Here is an 8,163-nt window from a genome sequence, read left to right as displayed (position 1 = left end):
GATATCCCAGTTTACTGCTATAACAAAGTCATTAAAAATATGTAATTCAATTTCCTGATCATGTTGATGCCAATGATGAAGCACATAGACATACAAAACCAGATAAGCACGAGTTATGCAGATAACTAATTCTAATGAACTTGATTTGGTAAAACACCAAGTCAAATATCCCAAAGTAATTAGATATCCTGCAAATAAGCACACTCTAAGGAACATGATATGGAAAATCCTAAACATAAGATTTTTACCAGAAATCTTTCACTCAAAGATAATTAACTCACAAAGAGATTGACTTACCATAAACGATTCAGTGAAAACTCATTACCTGTAACACTTGAGGTAATACCACTAATTATGCAGACTTGTGATCAACACTTGAACCTCCAGATCATATAACAGTTTTTTCCTTTCTTCACTAGGAATCCTTGTGTTGAATAAGTTCTGCCAACATGTCAACATTCTCCCCCTTTGGCATTGCTATTCAACACAAGATCAAGACCTGCAAAGACAGTGCAGAGATAACACATATGAAAGGAAAAAAAAATAATTGGAGATCAATAGAATCAGTTTCCATCCTTTTCAAAATCTCCAATAAGAACAAAAATAAACTAACACAATAATCCCATGCATAAGTTATAAAGAAACAACAAATAACATAAATTTGTCTAGTGCGAAGACACTTACAAAAACAACAATATTTGGAGTTCAATAGAACAAATTATTCAATGAAAACTGAAAAAAAAAAATAATACTGCAACAAGTTAATAATACTGCAACAAGTTTCTTGATCTGCTTCTCCCCCTTAATAGCATGCCAAAGAGAGAACTACCATTTTCCCCATTTATGATCAGCGGAAGGATTCAATGTTTCCTCTGGCTCCCAAGGATTGAAAGGTTTCTTGGAAGAGGGGGCAGCAGCCGCATCATCCTGCATGAAGTCCAGAGAACGCTTGGCACTGGAAGGTTCTGCAGAAGAAGCCCTTGGTTGAAATCCTGGAGGAACATCAGAAGTAGCAGGCTGAGGAAGACGCTGAGTGAGGTCATTGATTCTCCTTCCCATGATGAGCACTGCTTCAGTGAGTGCACCTATCTGAGTTTGAATGTCTTGCGCCCAGTCACTAGTGACCTTTTCCAGGGAATTAAGATAAACTGCTATCTTGTCAGGATCAGAATCATTCTCCAGGGGCACCAGGGGACGCCAAGGTTTGCCTTCATACCAAGTGCCAGGGAAGGTCTTTGCTTTGTGAAACTCTGGATGAAGTCTGGGAGAAGGAGGAGGAGATGAAAATTCAGCAAGAAGAGATGGTGGAATTACTGGACTACCGACCCGATCTGGAGAAAGATGAGGAAGCATTGACTGTTTATCCTTTGCCATCTGAGAAACGGAAGAATAGCTGCACACAAAAACTAGAAAACCCAAGTGAAACAATCGTGTGTGAAAAGAAAGACTGTAGATGCACACTTTTATAAGGAATGAACACAGAAGTTGAAAAGGAATGATGGTTCCTGAAAAGGCATGCATGATCAATGGACTTTATGAATAATATTAACTGCCAAAATAAAATATTTTCAAATCAAATCCCATAAGCACATAATGACAAAATTTGAAAAAGCCAGAAAAACGAAAAACATATGCAAATCTCTTACTGAAATCTTGGAAGACTAACTCGGAATCTCCTCGTATCAGTAAAGAAGAAAACAATCAAGGCAAAGCACACAATGAGGTAGAAGAAAATATCTGTTTGTGCAGATCTAAACACAGATGAGACTATCAAACATTGTATCCCTGTGTGCCTTAGCAGAATAAAGAATTGATGCCAAGTGACAGATAGAATGGACATGAGTTTCTGCAAAACGGATTTTGAGTTCTTTACAACAACCAACTTTGTTGATACCAACCAAACAATATTAATTGACCAAGCCATTCCTGTTTCTCCCCCAGTATCTTATATTGTTCATCACAACCAAGACATGGTTACTTTAGGAATAACCTGGCCTGAAAGAGATTTTTCTGTTTTTATCTCTCAAAATATGAACACTTATAGAGTAAGTCAAATGCAGCAACTCCCAAATCAGTTGATTTTAGGGTACTAGATATGCAAGAAATATCCCAAGGCATCAATACTCAAGTGTTTGATCAGTTTAGCCAAACCAGCTGAGATCAACCTCCATGCATATCACCTTTTTAAAGAGGCCGCAAAAAATTCTGCAAACAATCAACTTTTGATCACATGCTTTTGACATGTTTTTCTTGTTCCAATTTGTTGTTTCCTATACCTGAGAAAATCATGTCCATTGTGTGTGTGTGCTGGCAGCACAATAATATTACTGAATAAGGCATACAGACATCAAGAATATGAACCAGACTCATACCATGTTTAAAAATGAACAACCAGTTAATTTCTACACAACATAAAGCTAAGATCAATGATCACAAACATTCTGTACAGATAATTTAAGAACCATTTCAAGAGTTAAGACTTAAAGATACGGATTTTTGCAAATGCCTAAAGCATTTCTGAGTTCCTCAAATCTATCAGTAGCAAGGGATTTAGTGAAAATATCAGCAAGTTGATTTGCAGTAGATATGTATTCCATTTGCAGAATATTTTTCTCAACCAGATCTCTGATAAAATGATACCTGATAGCAATATGCTTAGTCCTGGAGTGTTGCACTGGATTTTTAGTGATATTGATTGCACTGGTGTTATCACATAAAATGGTAAATTTACCTTGTGACATTCCATAATCCCTTAGCATGTTTTGCATCCATAGCATTTGTGTACAACAGCTACCAGCTGCTACATATTCTGACTCAGTTGTGGACAGAGAAATACAATTTTGCTTTTTGCTATGCCAGGCAACCATATTGTTTCCTAAGAAAAAACATCCACCTGAAGTACTCTTGCTATCTTTAAGATTGCCTCCCCAATCAGCATCTGAATAACCAACAATTGCTGCATTAGTATCACATGTATATCTAATTCCGCAAGAAACTGTACCTGACACATAACGAATGATTCTCTTGACTGCAGCTAAGTGGGATTCTTTTGGATTTGCTTGAAATCTGGCACACACCCCAACACTGAATGAAATGTCTGGTCTGCTTGCAGTGAGGTAAAGAAGACTTCCTATCATGCTTCGATATAGAGTTTGATCTACTGATTTTTCTTCTTTATCATGACAAAGCTTGACCGAAACACTCATTGGATTTGAAACGCACTTCTTAGTTTCAAGACCAAATTTTTTTTACCAAATTCTCAGCATACTTTGTCTGTGATAAGAACATTCCTGTATCATGTTGCTTCACCTGAAGACCAAGAAAATATGTTAGTTCACCACACATGCTCATTTCGAATTCACTGGTCATCACAGAAGTGAACTGTTTGACCAAAGAGTCTGAAGTAGAGCCAAAAACAATATCATCAACATATACTTGAGCAACCATAAAGTGTTCTTTCTCAGTACGCACAAACAAAGTTTTATCAACCTTACCTCTTGCATATCCTTTACCTACCAAATATGTAGATAACCTATCATACCATGCTCTTGGAGCTTGTTTCAGACCATACAAGGCTTTCTTCAGCTTGTACACATGATTTGGATGATGTGGATCCTGAAAACCTTTAGGTTGTTCTACAAAAACTTCCTCCTCCAGAAGACCGTTTAGAAAAGCAGTTTTGACATCCATTTGATAGAGCTTGAATCTTAGATGACAAGCTATTGCTAGTAGTAATCTTATGGATTCAAGTCTTGCTACTGGTGCAAACGTTTCATCAAAATCCAAGCCTTCAACTTGTGAATATCCTTGAGCCACTAGCCTTGCTTTGTTTCTTATCACATTTCCGTGCTCATCACTCTTATTTCTGTAGATCCATTTGGTTCCTACCACATTTCCTGCTGTTGGTCTGGGAACTAAATCCCACACTTGATTTCTTGTGAACTGAAGCAATTCCTCTTGCATTGCTTTGATCCAGTCATCATCTGTAAGAGCTTCCTTCACATTCTTAGGTTCAATTAGTGAGACAAAACCAAAATGAGAGATAATATTGAAATTTTCCTGATTCTGATTTAGAAAACATACCAAGGCTGCATCCTCAATTACCTCTTCCTGAGTTGTTCTTCTTCTGGTTACAATGCCTTCTTGTATGTTACCAATTACATCTGACATTGAATGATCCTTTTTGACTTGTCTGTAACCAGTTCTTGTTCTAGGCATTTGGTGAAGATTTGAGTCAGCAGACTCACCAGCTTCACTTTCAGAGTTATCCTTTTCATTCAAATCAGTCTGATCATTATTATTAGGTTGACTGTCACCTGTTATCATCTGTCTATCATAAACATCATCCACAGACACATTAATAGACTCGAGGAAGGATTTTGTTTCTTTATTGTACACCCTATACGCCCTGCTGTTTAAAGAATATCCCAGAAAAATACCAATGTCACTCCTTGTTTCAAACTTTCCCAGATATTGTCTATCCTTAAAAATATAACATGGATTTCCAAAAACATGAAAATGACTTACATTGGGTTTCTTACCTTTCCACAGCTCATAGGGAGTATTTTCAGTGCCAGGTCTGAGCATTACCCTATTTATGGTGTAGCATGCTGTGTTGATTGCCTCAGCCCAAAATTTTTGACTTAGTCCAGAAGTGTGCAGCATCACCCTAGCCATGTCCAGTAAAGCTCTATTTTTTCTTTCAACCACACCATTTTGTTGAGGAGTAATAGGAGCTGAAAACTCATGAAAGATACCATTCTCATGACAAAAGTTAGCAAAAGCACTATTTTTAAATTCAGTACCATTATCAGACCTGATCCTGGAAATCTTCAGATTTTCAGATTGCTTAGCATTTGTGACCACATAGCTAAGACCTTTGAATGATTCAAAAGTCTCACCTTTATCTGTAAGAAAATTTACCCACGTGAATCTAGTAAAATCATCAACAACAACAAGAATGTAACTCTTTCCTGCATGGCTTTCATATTGAGAAGGTCCCATTAAATCCATGTGTAGAAGTTCTAATGCATGAGAAGTAGGAGTTGAGTTGATACCTTTATGAGCAGATCTTGTCTGTTTTCCAACTTTACACCCACCACAGATTTTATCTGTCTTACCTTTGAGTTTTGGCAAGCCTCTCACAATTCCTTGATTTGACAGTTTTAACAAGTCCTGAAAGTTTACATGACCAAGTCTTCTATGCCAAAGATCAAAGATTTCTTCTGTGGAGCTAGTTCTCATACACACCTGCACATCAAAAGATTCATTAGTTGATACATGATAACAATTATCAGCTGATCTTACTCCCCTCATTATACAGTCTCCCTTGCTGTTTAGAACTTGACACTTCTTTTTGTTAAACCAAACATCTTCAAAATCATCTGTTAGTTGACTAACACTCAGAAGATTTGTATTCAAGCCTTCAACATATAGAACATTTTCAAGATTTGGAATATTTGGAGTGTTAACTGTTCCTTTTCCTTTGATTCCTGCTTGACCTCCATCACCAAAAGTAACAGATCCTGAAATATTTTTATCAGTGAAGGAAATAAACCATTCCTTGTTTCCACACATATGCCTAGAACATCCACTATCTATATACCACACATCATTTTTTTTGCTCGACAATGCAGTCAATGCAACTAAACAGGTTGCCATGATATGAGTTTCATTTGAGTAGAGAGATGCACTTAGACACGAAACTTGAATTTCTTCCTTTTCTTCATTTCTTGACCAATTTCTCACTTCTCTTCTTTCCTGTATTCTTTCTTCAGAGATCATGTTAGACATTTTACGAATAAGATTCATATGTTCATTCATTTCTTTCTGCAGACTTTCAAATTTATCAATCTTAGGAACATAATGAGAGAATCTATTTGTGCAATTTGGTCTAATATGACCAATCTGTCCACAATGAAAACAAGTAGGAACAAAAGATTTTCTTGAGACATACCTTTTCTCATTTGATCTGGAAGCGTCGGTTTTTACCTGTGATTTTTCCTCAGCCTCTAGAACCAGTTGTTCTTCTCCTTTTTCTTTAACAAATCTTGTGAAATTTGAGCTTTCACCAGTGAATCCAAGACCAAACGTATCCTTATGAGCTTTTCCTGTACTCAGTATGTTTGAGACTATCTTTGAACTTGTTTGAAATTGACCAAATTTTTCTCGTGTCTTTCTTAGTTCATCCTGTAACAAAGCAATTTGAGATTTTAGTTCATCAATTATCAAATCTTTTGATTCTATTTCAGTTTCTAAAATTGCACTACTACTGCTAAAAGAACCAGAGATTTTGAAATTTTCATTCTTCAACTCAGACTGCAACTTCTGAATACTGTTGTTGAACTCATTTCTTTCTTTTTCCCAAAACTCCTGTTCAGATTGCAACACGCTTTCAGTTTTCTTATGTTGCTCTTGGAGAGTCTTCACCTGTTTCTGCAAAACATTATTCTTATTATTTAAAATTTTTGAAGCATTGTACAGTTGATCATATTTGTCATCTAGTTTCATCCTGTCAAAAAAATCTTCATCACTAGAATACATGCTGTCAGTGTCAGAAAAGGATTCACAGGAGTCAAATCTAATAGACGATACAAGAGCAAAATTTCTTTCTCCTTTTCTGATAGAATTTTCTTCATCACTATCACTCCAGGAGGTAGTTTTGAGTGCTCTTTTGTCACCTGCACCTCTATCCTTGAATCTTTCACCTGTTCCATTCTTTCGATTTCCACAATCAGTTGAAATATGACCATATCCATCACATTCAAAACACTTAGGTCTATAATTCTTCTTTTCAGATTTGTTATGACCTCTAGAATTTTTCTCAAACCGATTTTCAGAATTTCTATTTCTTTTTGAATCATGAAAATTTTTTGAAAAATTAGAATTTTGACTGTTCCTGGATTTCAAAAGTTTTTTAAATTCCTTTGTCAAAAGAGCATAATCTAGGTTTTCATCTTCTGGATCAACTTTAGAAGAACTTTTCAAAGCAACACCTTTTTGTTTCTTATCTGACCACATATTATCAGACATCATTTCTAATTCAAAAGTTTTCAGATTGCTTACCAGATCCTCCAGAGAATATTTGTTTAGATTATGTACCTCCATGATAGCTGCCTTTTTTGGAAGATATTTTCTTGGTAGCGCTCTGAGAAACTTCTTCACCACTTTGTGCTCCTCAAACGGCTCATCCAAACTCTGACATTGACCTGTAATGTTAGTTACCCTTGTATAAAAATCATCAAGTAGTTCATCCTCACCCATTTTCAAGCTTTCAAATTCTTCAGCCAGAATTTGAAGTTTTTGAATCTTGACAGTTTCACATCCTTCATGTGCAGTAACCAACATGTCCCAAGCTTCCTTAGCTGTATCACAATATTGAATGCGCCTTCTTTCCTTGGCACCTAGTGCAGTAAAGAGTGCATTTCTGGCAACATAATCAGCATTGCATAAAGCCTGTTCATCTGCTGTCCACAAGTCAACAGATTTGAGTTGTACTCCAGAAGTACTTTCAGATTTCACCACAGGAGACTTATAACCTGTTTGAATAATCGTCCAAGCCTTTGCATCCAAGGTGTATATGAAAGTTCTCATCATGATCTTCCACTGAGGAAAATCATCTCCATCAAATTTTGGCGGTTGATTTACTGCATTTCTCTCCATTTCAAACCTGGATCTGCTAGACACCTTCTAGCACCTGCTCTGGTACCAAATATTAGTATAGAAATGGTTAAAGTGCAGTAAGAACACAGAATGCACACAAATGTCAATGACTTGGTGCAAAAACCTCAATGAGGGAAAAAGGCACCAAGCAAGATTATTCCATTAATCTTGCTTCAATAAACACAAAGTGTACTACTCACACAATTACACAGTCTGAATACAATGCTCTCTTCTTACTTCTCACACAAGTAATGCAAGATCAAGTAACCTTATCAAAGGAGACTGAATTGCTAGATTGAGATCACACACTTATCTATTCTAGTTCTCACACAACTAGATTTATCTGCAAATGATTCTCACACAATCAACATTTATGCAGCATCACTTGAGACTTAATCACTCTCAGTTGGAAGTTCGACTGTTTTCTTATACAGTCAGGATTCCTTGGTTCTGAATCACAACCAGTTTCTCCTCTTCCACCAAACCAGGTTTCTACAATCT

Source organism: Fragaria vesca, linkage group LG2 (assembly GCF_000184155.1).
Source record: "Fragaria vesca subsp. vesca linkage group LG2, FraVesHawaii_1.0, whole genome shotgun sequence".
In the NCBI taxonomy this organism is placed as follows: Eukaryota; Viridiplantae; Streptophyta; class Magnoliopsida; order Rosales; family Rosaceae; genus Fragaria; species Fragaria vesca.
Note: the sequence above shows the minus strand (reverse complement) of the source record.